Source organism: Lynx rufus, unplaced genomic scaffold (genome assembly GCF_022079265.1).
Source record: "Lynx rufus isolate CCGP_SWC_20201006 ecotype Redwood Valley unplaced genomic scaffold, mLynRuf1.p SCAF_8, whole genome shotgun sequence".
Taxonomy (NCBI): domain Eukaryota; kingdom Metazoa; phylum Chordata; class Mammalia; order Carnivora; family Felidae; genus Lynx; species Lynx rufus.
The window spans coordinates 28,856,741-28,876,306 of record NW_025814896.1 but is presented as its reverse complement, the minus strand read 5'-3'; positions in this window follow the sequence as shown (position 1 = coordinate 28,876,306).

Sequence of the window (19,566 nt, the reverse complement as noted above, 5' to 3'; positions counted from 1 at the left end):
CGGCGTGCAGGCTGGGAAATCGTAGACTTTGCAGATCGCAGGGGGGGGGGATTTTATAGCATCAGGGGGCTCAGTTTCTGGGTCTTGCTCTGCCCCTAACAAGCCCAGTGACCCTGGGCCGGTCCCTGCCCAGTGCTTCTGCTGCCACGGCACACATTGGACGCTTCCAGTGTGGGGAGTCCTCTGTTCTCCCCTCCGAGGTCATCTGGCCCAGCCTGGGAAGCTGAGACCTGAAACGTCACCCTGCATGATCCGTAGGGCCGGTCCTGGAAGAAGGTCGGGCTTGGGGCAAGACGCTGAGCTCTTCTGATGGACGGTATTTATCGAGCAGATATTATGTGCAAGGTGCCACGCTCAATAAACCCTTTACTGACATCGAGTCTCGTTCAGTCCCTGTCACCCTCACCCACTCTTTCCCTCACCCATTCACAGGGCCTGTGGACGGCACCTTTGAACCCCAGTTCTAGTCCATTTACCTCTTTCCACCTCGCCCACACTACCGTCCCCAGCCACCACCTGCGCCCCTTCCCGGGACTGCCGCCACGGTGGTATCTGGGATGTGTTTCTTGATTTTGCCCCCAGCCGCGTCTCCTGCCTTGAGAACAGGGGGTGAGGGTCTAGAAGGAAGCCCAGCTTCACCCACACGCTTCCACCCAGAGGCCACCCCCCTGCAGCTCCCAGAAGCCCCCTCGTCTGGTTGCTGGTCAGTGATCTCAGCCCCCCACTCTCACTGTGGGTTTCCAACAGCTTCACCCACACCCTTCCACCCAGAGGCCACCCCCCTGCAGCTCCCAGAAGCCCCCTCGTCTGGTTGCTGGTCAGTGATCTCAGCCCCCCACTCTCACTGTGGGCTTCCGACACCGGTTCTCTCTCTCCACTGCTACCCGAGTTAATGGAGTAACTGAGGCACTTTACCCATCATCTGATGCAAATACCTTGTGTCGCCAGCACCTGCCCTATGCTCTGATCTCCCTGTGGCCTGGCCCACCAGCTTCCTGCTCCAGGCTCCAGCCGAGGCCAGGCCAGGGGACTCTCCCCGCCAATAGTCCCTGCACTGCGAGGGCCCCGGAAGTCACCCATCCGATTCTAGCCACCGTAAAGCGAGGCCCACTGTGTGCAGGCCTTGCGCATTTTCAGTCTTCCCAAGATGACATACGATTCTGACCCCCGTTGTCCAGACTTGGAGATAGAAGTCTATGTACACTCAAATGGCGGGGGGGGTCCAGTGGGGTCCGGACACGCACTCTAGGGCTTGACCCCTTCCCCCATCCCTTCCTTAGGGCTTTATCCACGTGACCCCTTTAGAGCAGATTTCTCTATCAGTTACATCTTAGCATCTCTATTTACAGATGGCGATGAGGGCGGCGGTTCGCTCACAGCCACATAGGTGACGAGCGGGGCTCTGTGCCCTTGCCGGGGAGCCCGAGAAGGTGGATGTGTGGATGTGGGGGGGCGGGGGGCTAGGGGAGTGCCTAAAGCTTGTCCCCCTTGGAAACTGCCATCCTGTGACCCCACCCTAACCGAACATACCTGACTTAGTTTCCATTAGTGCCTCGAGCATGTCCAGGGCACCTGGAAGCTTCTGGGGTCACCCAGAGATAAGACAGACCTCCTCCAAATGACTGTGTGAATCTCAGACAGGCAGCGGCCTGCGACCCCAGGCTGAGAATGCGGCAGGAAGGGATGAATGGTTGTGGCACTCCGCAGGACGGAGGTCTGCTCCAGGTGGGACCCCCAGTGTGGGCAAAGGTTGGGAGGTTAGGATGTGAGGGGTGCCCCAAAGGAGCCTCCCCTCCCACTTCTCCCCTCAGTGGGGCACCTCACCCACCTCAGACTGAAGGTTGGCCCCCGCTGATGCCTCCCACCCAAGTATCTCCAACTCTTCCCAGATACCCCTCTTGGATGCCCCAAGGGCCCTTAAAAAGGAACTCGCCAACTATCCGGCCTCCACACAGCATGGGTCGGGCTTTCTGCAAGTCCAGACTGTGTTCTCCACCCTTCGGTGGCTCCTCTGTCGTTCTTGGGGTGCAGTCCAACTCCTTGGCCAGGACGGCAAGGTCTTTCCGCGCTACCAAGCTCTCCCCTAGCCCCATGCGTCTGTCACATGGCGTTTCCCTGAATGTGTTTCCAGGTGTTTGTACCTCTTGCCACATCTGCCTGGCAAACTCCTACTCATCCGGCGGAGCCCAGCCCTCAAGGGCTTTTCCAACAAGCTCCTCATTCTGGGTTAGGGGGTCCCAGCCTATGCAGCTGCCTCCCTTAGTGAACGTCCCCATGAAGCTTAGAACCTGTGCTTACAAACTTCTTTTCCCACTAGACTGTGGAATCTGGGACAGGGGTGGGGTGGTAGCAGACGGGACCCTGATTTGAGTTTAGCACTAAGAGGCACCTGGGCTCAAATCCTGCCCCTGCCGTCTTCTAGCTGCACAACCTTGAACGAAGCCCTCCCCCCCCCACTGTCCTCCATTTTCCCGCCTGTAAAATGGACAAAATAATCATATCACCTCTTCTTCGGGGCCGTTTCGAGGATGAAATGATCATGGGGCGGTGAGAAGAGGACCTGGCAGGGGGCTTCTGGGTGGCTCAGCCGGTTGAGCGTCCGACTTCCCCTCAGGCCATGATCTCACAGTCCGTGAGTTCCAGCCCCACATCGGGCTCGCTGCTGTCAGATTATCAGCACACAAGCAACCCGCGTTGGCTCCTCTGTTCCCCTCTCTCTGCCCCTCCCCCGCTTGCGCTCTCCCCCAAATAAATAAATATTTAAAAAAAAAAAAAAAGAGGATCTGGCACATAGTAAATGCTCAATAAATAGTAGTTCTTCTCGGCACCTCCAGATCCCACACAGGCAGCTCTTTGAAAGGTCCGTTCACCTAACAACTAGAGAAAGCTAGTTCTGTCTAGGTCCGAATTGGGTCTAAGCCAGTGGTTCTCCAACTCAGACGAGCACCAGAATGGGTGAGGGTGGCGTGAGTAAGACAGATTAGTCGGCTCCAGCAGGTGCTGGGTGGGTCTGGGCCTGCGCTTTTTAGTAAGCTCCCTGTATCCCATTCTGATGCCCGTGGTCCAAGGCCAGACTCAGACCCAAGGCTCTGGGGGAGGCGTGGTGAAAAAAAAAAAAAAAGACGGCTTCGCCATGGCAACGCGCCTCCAGTGATCAGCTCCCGCCCCAGCAAGGAAGGTTCGGGGTGTGGCAGAGCCATCCAGGCCCTGCCTCTGGAGACAGGAGGCCCGGGTTCGCACCCTGACATCCCTCTTCCGGCCAGGCGTCTTTTCCTCTGTGCGCCCCGTTCCCCTCCCCGAGAAGGGGAGATCCCATAAGCTCCCACCTCCCCACCCCTGGAGGGCTGGGTGAGTCTCCATTCAGAGACGCCCCTGAGAGCAAGACAGGCAGTGCTCAGCAGGCAGGGGTGGATGTTACCTTCGCCCCGCAGCCGTTTGTCTTTGGAGGCCTGCTCTCCCTGAGTGTTTTATTTTCTGGTGATGGATTCCAGCTCATGTTCGGGGGCTGCAGCTGCATACAAATGCGAGGAGCCTAGGCGGCCCCGGGATCTGTCCTCGCCTGCTCTCTGCCAAGCACCGGGCTGTGAGTTCCCAGCGGGCCCGGAAGTCCCAGGGCCTCTCATGAGGCCGGGACCACCATGCCCCGTGGCGGCCGGAAGCAGCCAGACTGCCGGGCCCCTTTGAGAGTGGGGTGTCCCTGTGAGAGAGTGCCGGCTGGGAGGTCTTCGGGGACTCGGGAGCCGCTGGGACAATAGGTCGCTGTTTGGGGGAGTGAGGTTGGCAGGGCCTTGCCCCTCGGCACTGAGCCCCTGCCAAGCCCCTGCCAAGCCTGGGCCTGGTTTCCCGCTGCCTGCCAGTTCCAGGGCACTTGGGGCGGGGGGCCCCGAGGGACTCACTGCCCCTGCTCCAGAGCCTTAGCTGTGGCGGAGGAGGCCCAAGCAGGCCGGCAGAGCGGCCGACACCCTCTGCCTGGGCCTCGCCGTCTGCAGGGTAAGAGCCAAGTGCTTAGAAGGAGCCCCGCACAGCCACCTCCTCCCAGGGCTGCCGGGGGGGTCGGCACGGGCCACGGGGACGAGGGCTTGTGTGCTTGGGTGGCCCTCGTCACGTGCCTGCGTTGGAGAGACAACAGCCGACCCGACCAAGGCTCTGGCCTAGCGCGGCCTGCGTTCTCATGCGGGGAGGTGGGGACAAAGCTGGTGACAGAGCAGGGGAGAAAAATAAGGAGCCCAAAGGGGACACGAGGTCACGGGGGAGCGCTTTTTTTTTTTCCCACTTAAAAAAAAAAGGAGGTAGAGCCGACACAGGAAGTTCCATGAATTTCAGGCGCACAACGTAGCGATCCCACAAGTCTATATGGAAGCCTGTGCTCACCCCAAGCAGAGCTGCCGTCTGTCACCACAGGACGCTATCACCACACCAGTGGACTTTATTCCCTGCGCTGTATTTTCTATCGCAGGGGCCCTTTTTTGCCAGAGCGACGAGCGAGAGTCTCTCCGGAAAGGTGACAGTGGCCGAGAGAGACTCAAGGGGTGCGGGGGAGAGCAGAAAAGACACGTGGCTCTCCGGAGGAAGAGTGTCCAGGCACAGGGAACAGCACGTGGGAGGCTGTGAGCAAAGAGAGGGCCTGGCCTGTTTGAGAAGAGCCCAGAGGCGGGAGCAGTGGGAGGGGTGGGGGGTGGGGAGGGAGAGGGAAGGTGACCAACGAGCCCAGAGGGGTGAAACTCCTCACACCTGCCCCGAGTGCCGGTCCCTCCATCACCCTGCCTTACGGGGGGGTGGGGAAATGAGCTCAGATAGACTGGACAACTTGCCCCGGGCCACATAGCTGGGGAACAGAGTCATCCGGCTGGACCCTCGCTCATTCTGACACGAGCGCCTCTTCTTACCGTGTGACCAGGATCCTCTATGGTGACGTACAGGCGGTACCTTGTGAGCGGTCACCCCCGGCTCACTGGCTGCTGGTGACTCAGTCCCTTTTCACAGCCAGGAGGGCTATGTGCTAGGCACCCAGAAGCTGGGCCTTCTCTGAAGACCCGCCTGGGCATCTGGATTCTGACTAGCCTGGGCGCTCTCCCTGCTGTGCGCCCATGACTCAGTGGGCTTTTCTGGGCCTTGGCTTGCTCCTCTGCGCGTGGGGCTAATTCTCTGTACGCGAGAGGCTGGCAAGAGGTGGGTAAGATCGGGATATGGTGGTGATGGGAAAATATTGACCCCGCCCCCCGCAAGGCCTCTAAAGCTGCGGTCCTTACACTTCAGGGCGGCCTTCTCTGGGCATGTGCGTGTTCAGGAGGATGCATCCCTCCCCAGGACGCTAGTCTGCAGGCCTGGGGGGCTTAAACAGGCTTCCCGGGGCGGGGCTCCGAGGCAGGGGGCTGTAAAGTCTTGCACGAATGGGAGACATCAGTGCCCCCCTCTGGTCCCCTCCCAGGGCTCTCTCTGCTTTTCCTCTGTGGCATCCATCACGCTTGTAATTACTTGTTTAGCATCTGTCTGCTTCTCTGGGCTGCGCGTTCTCGTTCTCGGCTGGCCTTGTTCATGGCTGGGTCCCCAGCACCGAGCAGCCTGCCTGGGGCGTAATAAATGTTTGTTGGGAAAACAAACAAACAGACGCCTGGCTGGCTGAGTGAATGCACGGATGCCCCGTGGAGCTGCAGGAGTCCGCGTCCCCCCTCAAGGACTGGGTTCCAACACGGGCTCTGCTCTGCGGCCACACACTTCTTTTGTGATCTTGGGCAAGTCCCAGGTTTCTCTGAAAAACTGGCTGTGTGGGGAGGGGTGGGTAGAGAGGATCCCAGAGGATTCTGGACAAACGTGTGGGAGCGATTCCAGGGAGAGGGAGTGATGTGAGCAAAGGCAAGGGGGCATGATAGCGCCCGGCTTATTCGGGGGACAGCCAGATGTCTGGGGGGCCAGGGACGGGCGTGGGCATGTGCTGTGTGTGCAGGTGCGCCGTGGGTCTTGGTGTGTGTGAGTGTGTGTGCAAGCTAAGGCACAGAGAGGGGTAAAGCCCTTGCCCGATGCCCCTCAGAGGTGGGGGGCCAGGCAGTTCCCACCTTTTCATAGGGAAAGACCAAGTCGAGGGGGGCTATGCTAGGGAGCGGGGGAACAGGGCAGGCCTCTTAGGAGAGAGACTTTCGGGCCAGTGAAGGTCAGGCTGATGAGCCCAGACCTGGGAGTGGAGGCCCGAGGAGCCCAGGGAACCCTGGGGCTTCTTCATTTTCTTCTTGAGGAAGCAAATGCACCATCAGGGAAGTGCCCCGTGGCTGTCGGCCCTGCAGGGCACTGGGCATTTTGTAGATGGAGTAATCACCCAGACCTCAAGCTCACTTCTTCCTCACAGAGGAACCACAGTGAGCCTTTCTCAACTGGGGCTGGGGCTGGGGCTGGTGTCTGGGCAGCTGAGCTCCGTGGCTGGTGTGTGTGTGTGTGTGTGTGTGTGTGTGTTCCTTCCAGGGTGACTCGGAGTGGACCCCGCGCCTCTACAAGAGGGAATTCTATCATGGAAATCGTTTGGTGGCCCCCCGGGTGGCACAGGGTCGCACGGCAAGCTGGCACAAGAATATTTTGAGCTCGCGGTAATGAAAGCAAACGGCAATTTGGCGGGGCTTCAGGCTTGAAAGCCGCAGCACGGGCGTTCCGTCATTGGCGGCCCGTGATTACCCACTGCTAATGGGGGCCGCATTCCCAGGCCGGTGAGGGAGAGAGGGCTCAGAGAGGTTAAGTGACTTGCCCAGCGTCACACGGCTGCTAATGGGAGGGCAAGGTCCAAGGCGCTGAAATTTGGCCTCCCCCCCTCCCCCAAGGCCAGGCTGCTCCCCAGAATGGATCGTCTCTCTGAGCTGTTCCTAAGCGCTGGTTTCCATAGCAGCAAGGCCATTCCTGCACAATGGATCCCCCACCTTCCCTGGGCTTTGCTGCCGAGGGGGCTGCAGGGGTGGGAGATGCTCCGTCTGGGGGGACAGCCAGGGGTGAGGAGGTGAGGATTTGAGTGGTCACTGGGCTCCCGGCCCTTACAGAAGGACCACTCTTTTTTTTTTTTTTTTCTCCCCAGTTCTTCCATTTCGGCTCTGGGGTTGGGTTCGCTTCTAGGTAGAGGGTGGGGAGAGAGGAGAGAGAAAGAAATATGAAAACATCAGAAACAGAGCACGGGAAAGGCAGAGACAAAAGAAGTCATACGGAAGCCAAGACAGAGAAAAATGGAGAAACATGAACTGCCTTGCAGACAAATCACTTCATTTCATCTTTACCCCGCTGGGGAGGTGGGTTCTCTTTGCTCCCGTTTTACAGATGAGGAAACTGAGGGCAAATGCGGGGCTTCTCGAAGGATAGTCTAAGAGCCAGCCTATCTCCCCTGGGTGGTGGCGGGGAGGGTGCTGGATAAAATGCAGGTTCTCTGACCTTGCCCCGGGCCCTTGGAATCAGACTCTCTGGAGTGGGGCCGGGAATCTGCACCTAGGAACTCCCCAGGAAAAAAATTCCTAGAGCGTCGAGTTTGAGAATGTCCACTGTCAGAGGATGTCTGCCTTGCACCCTGCCCGAGCTTATGCAGCACAGACACGCAGAGCCAGGATTTAGGACCCAGGAGGGCGCGAGAAAGAGAGGAAAGTGACAAAGAGAAGCTTTTCTGCCACAGAAGAGAAGACAGAGAGGGAAACAGGCAGAAGGAGACACACGGGGGAGAAGTGCGCGGAACTTTAGGGAAGGAGGGATCTGGCAGGACCGGAGGGAGCTCTGTTGCTTATAGACCATCTCCCTTCTAAACACAGCCTCTCGCTAGAGTCTCAGGATGAGATGACACAGGTCTTATTGCTTGCATTTTCTGGATAGGGAAACTGAGGCATCTGAGTAACAGCCAGCTGTCAGCAAGTACCTAGAAGTGCAGGGGTCCTATAGAAGGTCCTCACCCATCGTGTCTTCCTTAGGGGCTCTCTTTGCCCTGAACTGCGGCAAGGGAAGGTGAGAGGTTCCCAGTGAGTCCTGCTCTTCTCTGAGACCAGGGTAAACACAGGATCCCCGACGGAGCAGAGACAGGGACCCCACCCCCGCTGACACCTGCCGCCACAGGCCCCCAGCCCCAGCGAGCCTCACTGGGTCTTATGGAGCGCTCTCAGCCTGGGACTCAACAGAGCTCACACCCCAATCTGCTCCCAGATGCCGCGGTGGCTCGGATGGCCACCACCGTGTCCACTGGGCCTCCCCTCCAGGTATCCTCTGGGCACCTTAGTGAGCACCCAGGGGAGGCACGAGAGCCCCGGGGATGCCCTGTTCACCCTGCTGGGAGGAATGAGTCCTCCCATTTTATGGATGAGGAGACAGAGGCTCAGAGAAGTAAAGTGACTCGCCCCAGGCCACAAGGTAAATGGCACAAAGCAGGACACGCACGCGCCTCTAGCTGTGCTGTGGCTGCGGCCGGTGAGGATTCACTGAGCCCCTGCTCTGTCCCAGGCGTTGGTGATACACGTGAGCCTGTCTCACTGGCTGGGGCCAAGCAGCGGAGGAAGGATGTCCTTCCCAGGCGACGTGAGGGGAGTCGAGGCAGCGGCTGACGTTTCCGAGCGCGCGGGGCACGCTCCCCACGACGGTTCACACAGGGACTCAGGGACTCATTACCGCTGCCCACAGGTGCTGACATCCCTTGGCTGGTGAGAAGCAGCCAACCTTGGTCCAACACCTGTTCAGAAACGTGGACGGTCTTGGGTTGAGTGGGGAGTCGCGGCAGAGGGGGGGCGGGGGCGGCGGGGCATGACCTTTGTGCAGCGGGGGTGGGGGGTGGGCCGCGTGACTTTCCTGTCTTCACTCTTCCGACAAAGCAGACCAGGTAAAAGCTCGGGTGTCCGTTCACCCTGGGATTGCACCAGGCTGCACTGCCCGCGATCGGATCTCTGGGACTCCACGGACTCGGTGAGGGCGAGTCTGTCGTCATCGCTCCATTTTCTGGATGAGGAACACTGAGGCCCAGCAATGCTAACTAGGAGGACTGGAACGTGGTGCATGGCCGCTGAGACCCGTCGCCTGCTCCTGCTTCCTGGTTGTCTGGGAAGGGAAGGATGAGGGCAGGTGAGGAAGGGGGACACAGACGGCGAGCAGAGGACAAGCAGGAGTCAAGGCCGAGACCTGGCTGGAGGGGCTGGGGGCGTGGAGTGCGGGCCCTGGGGCTTGCCGGGCGGGGCCTGTGAGCCTTATTCTCCTGCCGACTGGTGACATCTGCTTGTAAGCGAGGTCACACCCTCCTCCGCTCAGAAGCTCCCGGGGCTCCCAGTTGTGTGCAGAGAAAAGCCAAAGTCCTTACAGTGGCCTGGGAGGCCCCGGCCTACTGAGCTTACTGCTCCTCTGACCTTGCCCTTTCTCCAGTCTCCCCTCGCTCATCAGGTTCTAGAACATGCCTGCCTGCAAAGCTCTTCCCTGAGATAGCTCTGTGGCCCCCTCACCTGACCCAACTCTTTTCCGGGAGAGGCTTTCCCTGGCCACCCTCCCCGCACCCCCGTTCCCCTTCCCCTTTCTTGGTTTAATTATTACGTTCCACGGCCCCTATCATCATCCCATACATCATGTATTTTACTTACTTGTTTAGGACGTGGTGGCCCTGTGATAGCATTGGCTCCGTCAGGACCGGGATGTGGTCTGTTTTGTCCCCTGCTGGGTCCCCAGAGCCTACAACGATGCCCGGCACAGAGTAGGGGCTCAAAAAAAGCGGTTGTTGGATGACTATAAATAGCAAGAATCTCATTCTATCATCATCATCCCTCTGCAAGTGGTTTTTTTCTATGAGGAAACAGACTCAGAGAAGACAAGGAACTTACGCGAGGTCACACAGCAAGTAAGCGGGTGTGGTGGGTCCCCAGCTCCCGCGCGGGAAGGAAGGGTTTGCTGCCCAGCTGAGGGGATGAGGTAAGTAGGGTCTCAAAGATCCCAAAGAAAGAGCCCAACATGCAACGTAGTGCAATCATAGGGATAAGGAACATCAGAGCTTTTAACTGGTCTGTGCTGTCACAAGAGTAAAGACACGAAATTTACACTACCCGCCACCCCCCGGAGAGAGACCCAGGGGCCACAGCCGTGTCCTGCCTCGAGGGAACTCCTTTAATGTTCCCAACAACCCTCCAGTGCGGTTACTGTTATTATCATCCCACTTTATAGATGAGTACACTGAGGCTCAGATAAACTAAGGAGTCCAAAGCCTCAGAGCTAGTGAGTAGCCAGAGCCAGGATTTGAACCCAGGCATTCTGGCTCAAGCTGTCAACGACCACACCATGCTGCTTGGACAAGCCGCCCCCAATGCCGGCCCAGGCAGGCAGTTTGGACCTTAGCCCGGGAGTCTTGGGCCAGATCCCTGGAGCCTGCGTCGGACAAGTAGGACTGGGTGCGAGGAGTTTCCATTTCCTGAGATGAGATCTCAGGCTGCTCAGGGAAGCTTTACCCCAGAGGCACATCAGGCATCCCACACCCACCTCTGTCCCGAGGCAAAGGAGAGAAAGAAGTCTGCCTCAAGGCTGCTCACGCAGCCAAAGCCTTCAGAAGGTTGTTACCCATGGTGTCTCCTCACCCCGACCACAGCCTCAACCTCCTGGGACCGGGGCTCCCTCAGAGAAGCGTTGACCCCTTCCCCTTCCCGGGCTCTGCCTCCTGCAGGGACTCTGGGGCCAGCCAGAGACCAGAGAGAACTGTCTGGAATATGTGGGGCAGAACAGCCCCGGTTAACCTCTGCCCTCCCTCTGAGAGCCTTCCCCAGCCCATGGGTGTCCTTCTTATCTCCTTGTGACTCTATTTCCTGAGGAATTGCTGTGTGCCCTGTGGTATCACAGTCAAAACCTCACTTAAGCCTCAAACAATTCTGTGCATGTGGCCGTTTTGCAAAGCCAGCTAATCAATATTTACTGAGCACTTAATGTATGCCTGGCACTGAACTAGTCACTGGGACACAGCATAGGAAGAAGATAGACCGAGGACCCCGCTTTGGGGGAGCTTAGGGTCCACGCGGATAAGACAGATAGATGGGAAAGGAGGCCATCGAGGCCAGAGTAGGATAAAGAGAAATAGAGTGGGGCCGTGCAAGCTCAGAATGGGAGCTCAATAAATATCTTCAGTGGAAAGAAAGCTCTGAGACCCCCGCGGGGTCACAGCTCTCGGGTATGAACTCCAAAGTGCCACCCTATTGTAGCGATCAGGGCAGGATAGCTGCTGTAACAAACAGCCCCCAAATCTCAGTGGCTCGGCCCAATAATGTGTGTGTTTCTCACGCGTGCTCTAGTCCTACGTGGGTCTACTTGTCACGGTCGTTCGGACACCCCACCTTCCACCCAGTGGCTCTGACGTACCTTCGGACGATCCTTGCTGGATCTTCTGTGTCCAGAGAGGAAAAGGGTAGGGCTTGGGGGACCGTGTAAGAGTTTTCATGGGCATGCTTGGAAGAGGCTCCTGGCTAACTCACCCGGTCTGTTTGGGGATCCAGGGAAGTGACCCAGCGGTGATGGAGGGACCAGGTCATGACCCAGGAACTCTTCCAGATATTTTCGCTGACCATCAGTTTTCGTCCGGTAGATGTCCCCTCCAGGAAGCTGGGCAGGATTCCTTCCGTTTCCCGAGACAGAAACCCAACTCGTGCCCACTTAAAAAGGAAAGGGAATGTACCGGCTCTTTTCTAGGAAAGCAGTTTCAGGAATGGCTGGACAGAGGGATTCAACAAAGTTATCTTTTCTGCTTGGCTTTATTCCATAAGCAGGCTCTCCACACGTGGCAGGGAAGAAGGCTACTCTTGGGAGACCCAGACTCATGTGCCCCGAGATCAGCAATCAACACAACTTGTCTTTCTCCCCGACTCAAGTGCAGAAGCAGTAGAGGGGCCCAGGCGCCTAGAGATGCAGAACAAATGTCAGCTTGGAGAAAGGCCATCTAGAGAAGGTGGCTTGGGCACACGGGTGCATGAAAGTGCCCGCACCTGTCCACAGCACCGGACAGCTTTTCCTCTCCAGGCGTAGGTCGGTGGACAAGCCCAGACTGAGTCCTCAGACACCAGGGGCAGGGCCGGTCTTCACGGGCAGACTGACGGGGAGCCCGACTCTTTCTCCCAGCTCGCGGTCAGTGGGTCCAGCCGCTCCAACGGCTGCCCTCCACCGCGCACTGCACTTGGGGGGGGACCAGGCCCCGGGACCCTGGACAGGGGATCTCCTGCTTCCCCAGAAAGCGGATGAAGTTGGTGAGGGGTAGGGAAGTCAGAGAAAGAAACCTATTTGTTTTCCTTTCTTTTTAGAAAATGGCAATTTAAATAATACAGTCCTCTGTGAAATTTTAAAAGAAAGAAAAATAAAAAAACCCCCACAGAAAAGAATTGTAGAAATGCCAGCCACCTTCAACTCCCCCATCTACTGTTAAGTATCGTTACATGTTGGTGTATATCCCTCGGGCCTTTGTGAGTGTGTGTGTTTAAACAAAATTAGAATCAAGCTCTATGCATAATTTTCTATCTTGCTTTCTTTAACATTCTATATAAAGCGCTTCAGCATGTCCGCGAGGCTCCGGGCTGCACGAGGGCAGGGGCAGGAACTGTGGGTGTCTGATGGCCGCCGGATCCCCGGGGACCTGATGTGCACGCCGTGCTCAGGAAATACGGCCCCCAAATAACAACAAGAACAGGTCATATTTTTTAGGTGACTTCCGGGCATCGCGAAGCAGCGTCTAATTACATCCTCACAACAAGCCTGCGCAGCGGACCCTTCTATAAACCGCGTCTCATTACAGCGGGGGGGGAAACTGAGGCCAGGAGAGGCGAAGTCCCTCGCCCGAGGTTACGCATCCGTGCTACATCTCTGCGTGAACGCTTCCTTGCACGTGCGTTTTCCCAACCGACGCATTTGCTTGCCACGTTCCACATTCCGTCAGGGACTGAGGGAGTAGCTCTGTCTCCCCGAGACCCGAGGCTTTCCGTTCGGAAGGAACGTCTAGCCCACCCCGTGTGGGCCCCGAGAGCTGCTCTGGGGCCTCCTGCCCGGTATCTGATCAGTCTCCACTTAGCCTTAACCTGCCTGGATCCAGACGGCCTTGGGTCCATCCTTGGGGCATGTTGCCCGGGGCCCCTGGACCGGGCTGCATGAGTCAGTGCGTCTGCCCACCCCCCCGGATGGCAGGCTTCATCGTGTCCACTTACTATCTTTCAGAACTTCGCTCGGGCTGATGCTGTTGATGCCCCATCCGTATCTCTTTGGCCTCTCTCTCCTATTTCAAGGCATTCTGGCCCTGCGTCCGGCTGCCCGCACACGAGTCAGTGTGGGGACTTTCTCTGGCCACTGGAGCGGCTCTGCTCCTAAGCCTGAATGGCAGGTCCGACGTGCCCGGGAAGTGATGCTTCCCCCGGGGAGCAGCTCTCGGCCGATTCATACAGAAATTGGCACTTAAACACGCCAGGTCCTTTGCCGTCAGGGGGCACGGCCCCGGGGCGCCCTGGACACTGGCTCCAGGGCTCCCCAGCGGAGCTCAGTTCTGGTTGCTCCTTGCGAAACGCTCACTGGCTTCCTCTCCCTCCCTTGCACATCCCCACCCGCAATCGCTGCTTCTGGGGATTACCTCCCACGTTCTTTTGAACCCTTGGCTCAGATCTGCTTCTTAGGGAACCCAAACTAACTCCTTTCTCCCTGCAGCCACCACCCAGTTTAGGGCACTCCCCACTGCATTCGGGCTGTCTCCGTCTGTCCACTCCAATCCATTCCCCGCACTTGTCCCCAGAGTCACCTTCCAACGTATGTCTCGTTCACCCCCCCTACTTCGCTGATTTCTCTTATCCTCTAAGCCCAGGTCCTCAGTGCAGTGATCCAGGCTCTGTCTGACTATTCTCCACTGGTGTCTCCGGCGTCCCACTGAGGCACAGCCCTCGCCCTGTGTGGGGCCCCACCAACCTGTCTCCCGTGTCTCTGCATTTGCACATGCTGTTCCACCTACCTGGCGTGCCCTTTCCTATCTTAGGCACTCAGGAAACTTCTACTCATCGGCGAGACCTATCTCAGGAGTCCCCTCCTCTCTGAAGCCTTCCCAGACCACCCTAGATATTGAACTTCTTGGGGGCCCCATTTGTACATAATTCACCCCTTTTACCCAAGACTTGTCTTACCTTATTGCAATGATCTGTTTATATGCCTGTCTTCCTCACAGGGCTTTGGGCTCCTTGAGGGCGGGCTCAGTCCTCCTCAGCTGTCTCGCCCCAAAGCCCAGCACTCTCCCTGGGACAAATTAGGCTTCCAGTGAATACAGGTGTCCCATGCTACCCAGACTCTTGCTCCTATCTACTCAAAACTTAGGAACCAAATACGTTAGATAACATGGCGTCCCTCACGATTCTGAACCCACTGTCCAACATCCTGTAATCGGAACTCAGCAGTGGTGTGGATCTGGGTGCAAGAGATACTTGCAAATGAATGAGTGAATGAATGAATGAATGAATGAATGAATTGCTTCATGAATAAACGAGTTCAAAGCTGAGAACGTTCATCCACTCTGGGCACAGACCTGCATGAAGTGGGTACAGAGGAGGGAAGGAGGGAACATGGAGATGCCAAGCCAGAGCCAAGAAAGTTGTTTTGCTTTGGAATATATTATTTTTGCAGGTTGCTATAGTTACCGCTGTGAAATTAAAAATTAAAACCTTGTGAAAGAGAGAGGGTTGACTGAGATGAGGCAGTTCCTTGACAGGCTGAGTTATTTATCTTTTCCCCATGTAACATCTGGTTATGTGCTTGCAAATTTATTTTTAATTCAGGCTCTAAAAAGGATTTCGCGGTGGTGTCGGGTGCCCGGATGATCGGCTCGGGAGGGGAAGGTGAAGGGGGTGGCATCCCAGGGCGGCTGGTGACCTCCAGCTTGTCCCCTGGAACCTGGTTCCGGCTTCTACACAACCTCTAGGAGCCAGGGGGCGGCTCCGAGGCGTTCCAGATCCCCTGCCCATCAAAAGGCAGCTGTAACCATGGTTCCCAGATGCAGAGCCAGGATGGGGGCTGCTCGCTGTGGGTTCCTGCGGTTCTCTGAACAGGAGGACGAGCGTGGCTGGCAGTGGAGGGACAATTTGAGTTTCTCTGTCTCCAGATTGTCCCCGAACCCGTGTGATCCTCTGTGTCTCCCAGGATCTTCCTGACCCCTTGATGTGACGTCCAGAAAGGCAGTGAGTGGTTTTGTGAAGACAGCACTGGCTGGAGTCAGGACGCGTGCCCTTGCTGGCTCTGTGACCTTGGGAAACCCCCTTCCCTCTCTGTTCCCTGTTCTCCCAACTCTCCGGAGAGGGGTTGGAGTCTGAGATGACCTCTCAAGCCCCCGTTCTAGGAGCTTGAGGAGTCCAGGGAGCCTCCCGGCTTCATCAGTGCCTGTTTTTGTGTTTCTGCCTGACCACCTGTGTGGGTGGCCGGCTGGGAAGCCAGGGCAGGCTACCCCGTGGGACTCAGATGTCACCTCCGCAGGGGGACCTTCCTTCCCCAGCCAATTCAGAACGACCCTTCCCGCCTCACCCTCTTGTAGCCTCCACACCTGGGGGGATAGCGTACTTTTTGCCCGCCTGTTGTCTGTCTTCCCTTTGGGGATATAAATCCCGTGAGGCTCTGTCTCTGTCACAGCAGGACCCGGCACCCCAGAGGACTTACTGAATATTTGCCCAATAGACGAACGGATGGATAGATGAGTGAGTGAGCGAGTGAGTGCGCGCGTGAAGAAAACAGTCCCTGGTCCCTGCTAGATGCCACACTAGGGTAGGACAAGTTAGGATACTTTGGGACACAGGGGAAGCGAATGAGTCACAAAAACAAAAACCCCACAGGGTAGGAGATATGAGTGTCCAAAGCAACTCTGAAGGAGGAAATAAATTCTCTGAAACTAGTTGGTGTTTTTGTCCGTGTGTGCACGCGCGTGCACAGGTGTGCGGGGGGCCAAAATGCTGTGGTAAAAATGATCATCGGGGGGGGGGGGGATAGAAAATAGTTGTATACGTAAAGCCTAAGTTCTCTTATAATAAGTAAAGTAGTAACGACCGGGTCCTGAGTCCTTATGAATATGGGCCACAATGCTATCTATGCATTCCAGTCTTTTTTTTTTTTTTTTCAACGTTTATTTATTTTTGGGACAGAGAGAGAGACAGAGCATGAACGGGGGAGGGCCAGAGAGAGAGGGAGACACAGAATGGGAAACAGGCTCCAGGCTCTGAGCCATCAGCCCAGAGCCCGACGCAGGGCTCGAACTCCCGGACCGCGAGATCGTGACCTGGCTGAAGTCGGACGCTTAACCGACTGCGCCACCCAGGCGCCCCTATGCATTCCAGTCTTTACAAAAGCCCCGCTGTGAGGACAGCGGCTTGTCTGCTATTTTCATTGCTGTATCCCCGGTGCCTAAAGCACGCTGGGGGCCCATTCATGGGATGGATGAATCTCCATTTCATATTCAAGGTACCTGATCAGAAAGGGTGGGTGTCTTGTCCAAGGACACACAGCTAGCCACTGACAGAGCCAAGATTTAAGCCAGGTCTGTTTGACTCTGTCCGTGTGGAGACCTTCTTATCTGGCGGTTTCTTGGACCCCTGAATCACTGCCTTGCCCCAGTTGCCCTGAAGAAATGACTCCCCCACCCTCACCCCTCACCTACCCTCCCTCCCAACTTCCTCTGCTTAGCTGGAAGTCTGAAAGACCTTGGGCCGGATGGGATGGAGATCGGGCCAAGAGGTCTCAGCCCTCAAAACTGCAAACCCAGCCCATACTCCACTGTGCCTGGCAGGGCTGGTGTGGGAGGACCAGGGAACATTTTGTGGGCAGACAGATTCCAAACTTCTTGACAGGTCTGGACTCATTACCCTGGCTCCCCCATGGGTGAGCTCCAGACAGCATGGCTGAAGCCCTGGGCCGGTGTTCAGCGGGGATGAATAATTAAAGAACCATCAGGCGCCAACATGGCGGAGGGACCTGCTTTGATCATTCTGGTGAACAGAGCACATGCTTTGGGGAGGGAGGGCCACTGAGGCCAGACCGACCAAGGTTCGAACCCCTCTGCGGCTGGGTGATCTTGGGGAAGTCTCAGCTTAGTGTCCGTCTGGCGTCTTTGTTTCTTCTGTAAAACCAGAACGTGGCCCCGACTTGGCAGGGTCGTTGAGGGGGATGGAGTTAGGCAACGTCAACGGCCAAGTGCTTGGTAAGGACGAGGGGTGGTAACCAGAGGGCTACATCTGCTGGCTTGCTTTTTGTCTGCCTTCCCGCTAGGATGTGAGCTCTGCCGGCGGGGACTGGAGGCTTGGTTCACCTGGGAGCACCTGCAACTTGGCGTGCCCTTGATAAATACTTGCTCAATAGTCAGGCGAAGGATGGGTGCCGTGGGGAATTGCGGGCCAACTCAAACGGGGTGCCCGGAGGTCCAATTTGCCAGATACTCGACACCCTGGAATTGTCATGTTGGTGGGTTCAGGGCAAGACCCCCTCTCCATTCCTGGCAGTCCTCAAGTGGGTTCACGTCCGTTGGTCTGGTGGCTCAAGGGTGTGGCCCGAGGGGTGACTGATTGTTCGGAAGCCTTTTCCGAGCCCTGATCCGGGCAGAGGCCTGTGGCTACTGCCTTTGGGGAGAGAGAGGAAGAGGGAAAGGGTGACCCCTGGGAGGCCGTGGGGTTCCACAGACGGAGCATGGACTTGGGGTCACACGGGACTGCGGTCCCATCTCGTTCCCACCATTAGCAGAATTGGTAATGCACGCAGCTACAAATAACAGAAACCTGACTATCGGGCTGGTGCTTCTTGTCTTATGTGGCAAGAAGTCCAGGGTGGCTCTCGGGACCTGGGCTCTACTCACTACTCCTTTGCCACCTTCAGCGCGTAGCCCTTGGTTTCCTCCCTGGTTCTTCATGGTTCCAAGATGGCTGCCAGGTCTCTGGCGTTGCATCTTTGTTCCATGGAGGAAGAAGGGGAAGGAATAAGTACACAAGAAAGGGCTTTCTAGTTGTGGAGAAATGATGCCTAAATCTCATCAACCATATCTGTGTCCCATGCTACCCCTGGCCCGAAAGGGAAGCTGGGAAAAACAGTTTTCTGACTTTCCTGTAGCCAGTGTGAGAATATTAGCTGTGGGGAAGGCAGCTGCCCACACACGGTTTCAACAGCTCTAGAGTGGCTCCCCAAATGCTAAAGTCCCCCTCACCCGCGTTCACTAATGCTCGAACTTCCAGGAAGAAGGTCCTCTCCCCGCTGACAGAGGAGAGATCCAGATGCCGGGGGCATAATCCCCATTCTCCCGAGTACCAGCTGTGTGCCAGACAGGTGCTGTAGCCTTGCTGTGCCTCATCTGTGAAACGGGGCTTATGGTCCTTCCCCACGGGGTTGTTTCACGAGGACTTAGAATTGCACCTGGCCCACAGTGGGCGTTCAAGCCCAAAATGTCGTCCTTAAATTGTCGTTGTTATCACGAACTGGGATGCCGGTGAAAGCGATAAGGCCCCCATGTCGCATGGGTGATCCCAGCTCTGCCCCGACCCGCTGTGTAACTTTGACTAAGCCGCTGCCCCTCTCTGGGCTGGTGTCCCCTCTTTAAATTTTTTTTTTTCAACGTTTATTTATTTTTGGGACAGAGAGAGACAGAGCATGAACGGGGGAGGGGCAGAGAGAGAGGGAGACACAGAATCGGAAACAGGCTCCAGGCTCTGAGCCATCAGCCCAGAGCCTGACGCGGGGCTCGAACTCACGGACCGCGAGATCGTGACCTGGCTGAAGTCGGACGCTTAACCGACTGCGCCACCCAGGCGCCCCTGGTGTCCCCTCTTTATAGTGAGGGTCTAGAACCCGACGGTCGCTACAAGCCTCGCCTGGTGGGACTCCGACAGAATCCTATCAGACAGGACCCCTCAGGCAGCCTGTGGCCATGCCTTCCCTGAGAGCCCGCCCTAGGACAGGGAGCAGGGGGTCCCGGCTGGCAGGGGTGCAGGGGGCTTTTCTAGGTGTGCTGATAACGGCTTCCTCCCTCCCAGGCGAATGGTGCTGGGCAGAGCCTCTTTCTGCCTCTGGAAGGCCTGAGCTGCCTCACTCTGCCCGCCCCCTGCCCCAACCTTCTCTCCTTTGCCACCCCTCTTTCCTTCTTCAAATATCACTTCCAGGAGACCACAACGGCCCTCTGAAGCCAGCGTCCTGCGGTGAGAGGCCCCGCTTTAGGGAGGGGGCCTTGGGGAGGCTCCCCGGGCCCCTCTGTGGCCCAGTGTTTTTTGTTTTTGTTTTTGTTTTCTGGAAACGGGGCTGAAAAGCCCCTCTGCCCTCTGTCCGTCGACTGGCCGGTGACTTCAGCGAGCTCCCCCTCCTCTCTGGACCTCAGTGTCCCCCATCTGTAAAGTATGGTTGCTGACCGCCATAGTGCTGAGAGTCCTGAAAAGCCTGGACGGTTTTGACGGCAGGGAGCATTTCTGAGCATTTCTGAGCATTTCTGAGCCAGGTGGAGGGCCAACAGCGGCACAGGCTGTGGTTGGCACGTCGGCCACAGAGACCCTTGACGTGGTGTTGAGACCGCGGCAGGAGGACGTCACGATTGCCGGGGCTCCTGCGCCGCCTGCCCCCACCTCCTTGGGCGAGCAGCCTCTCCCT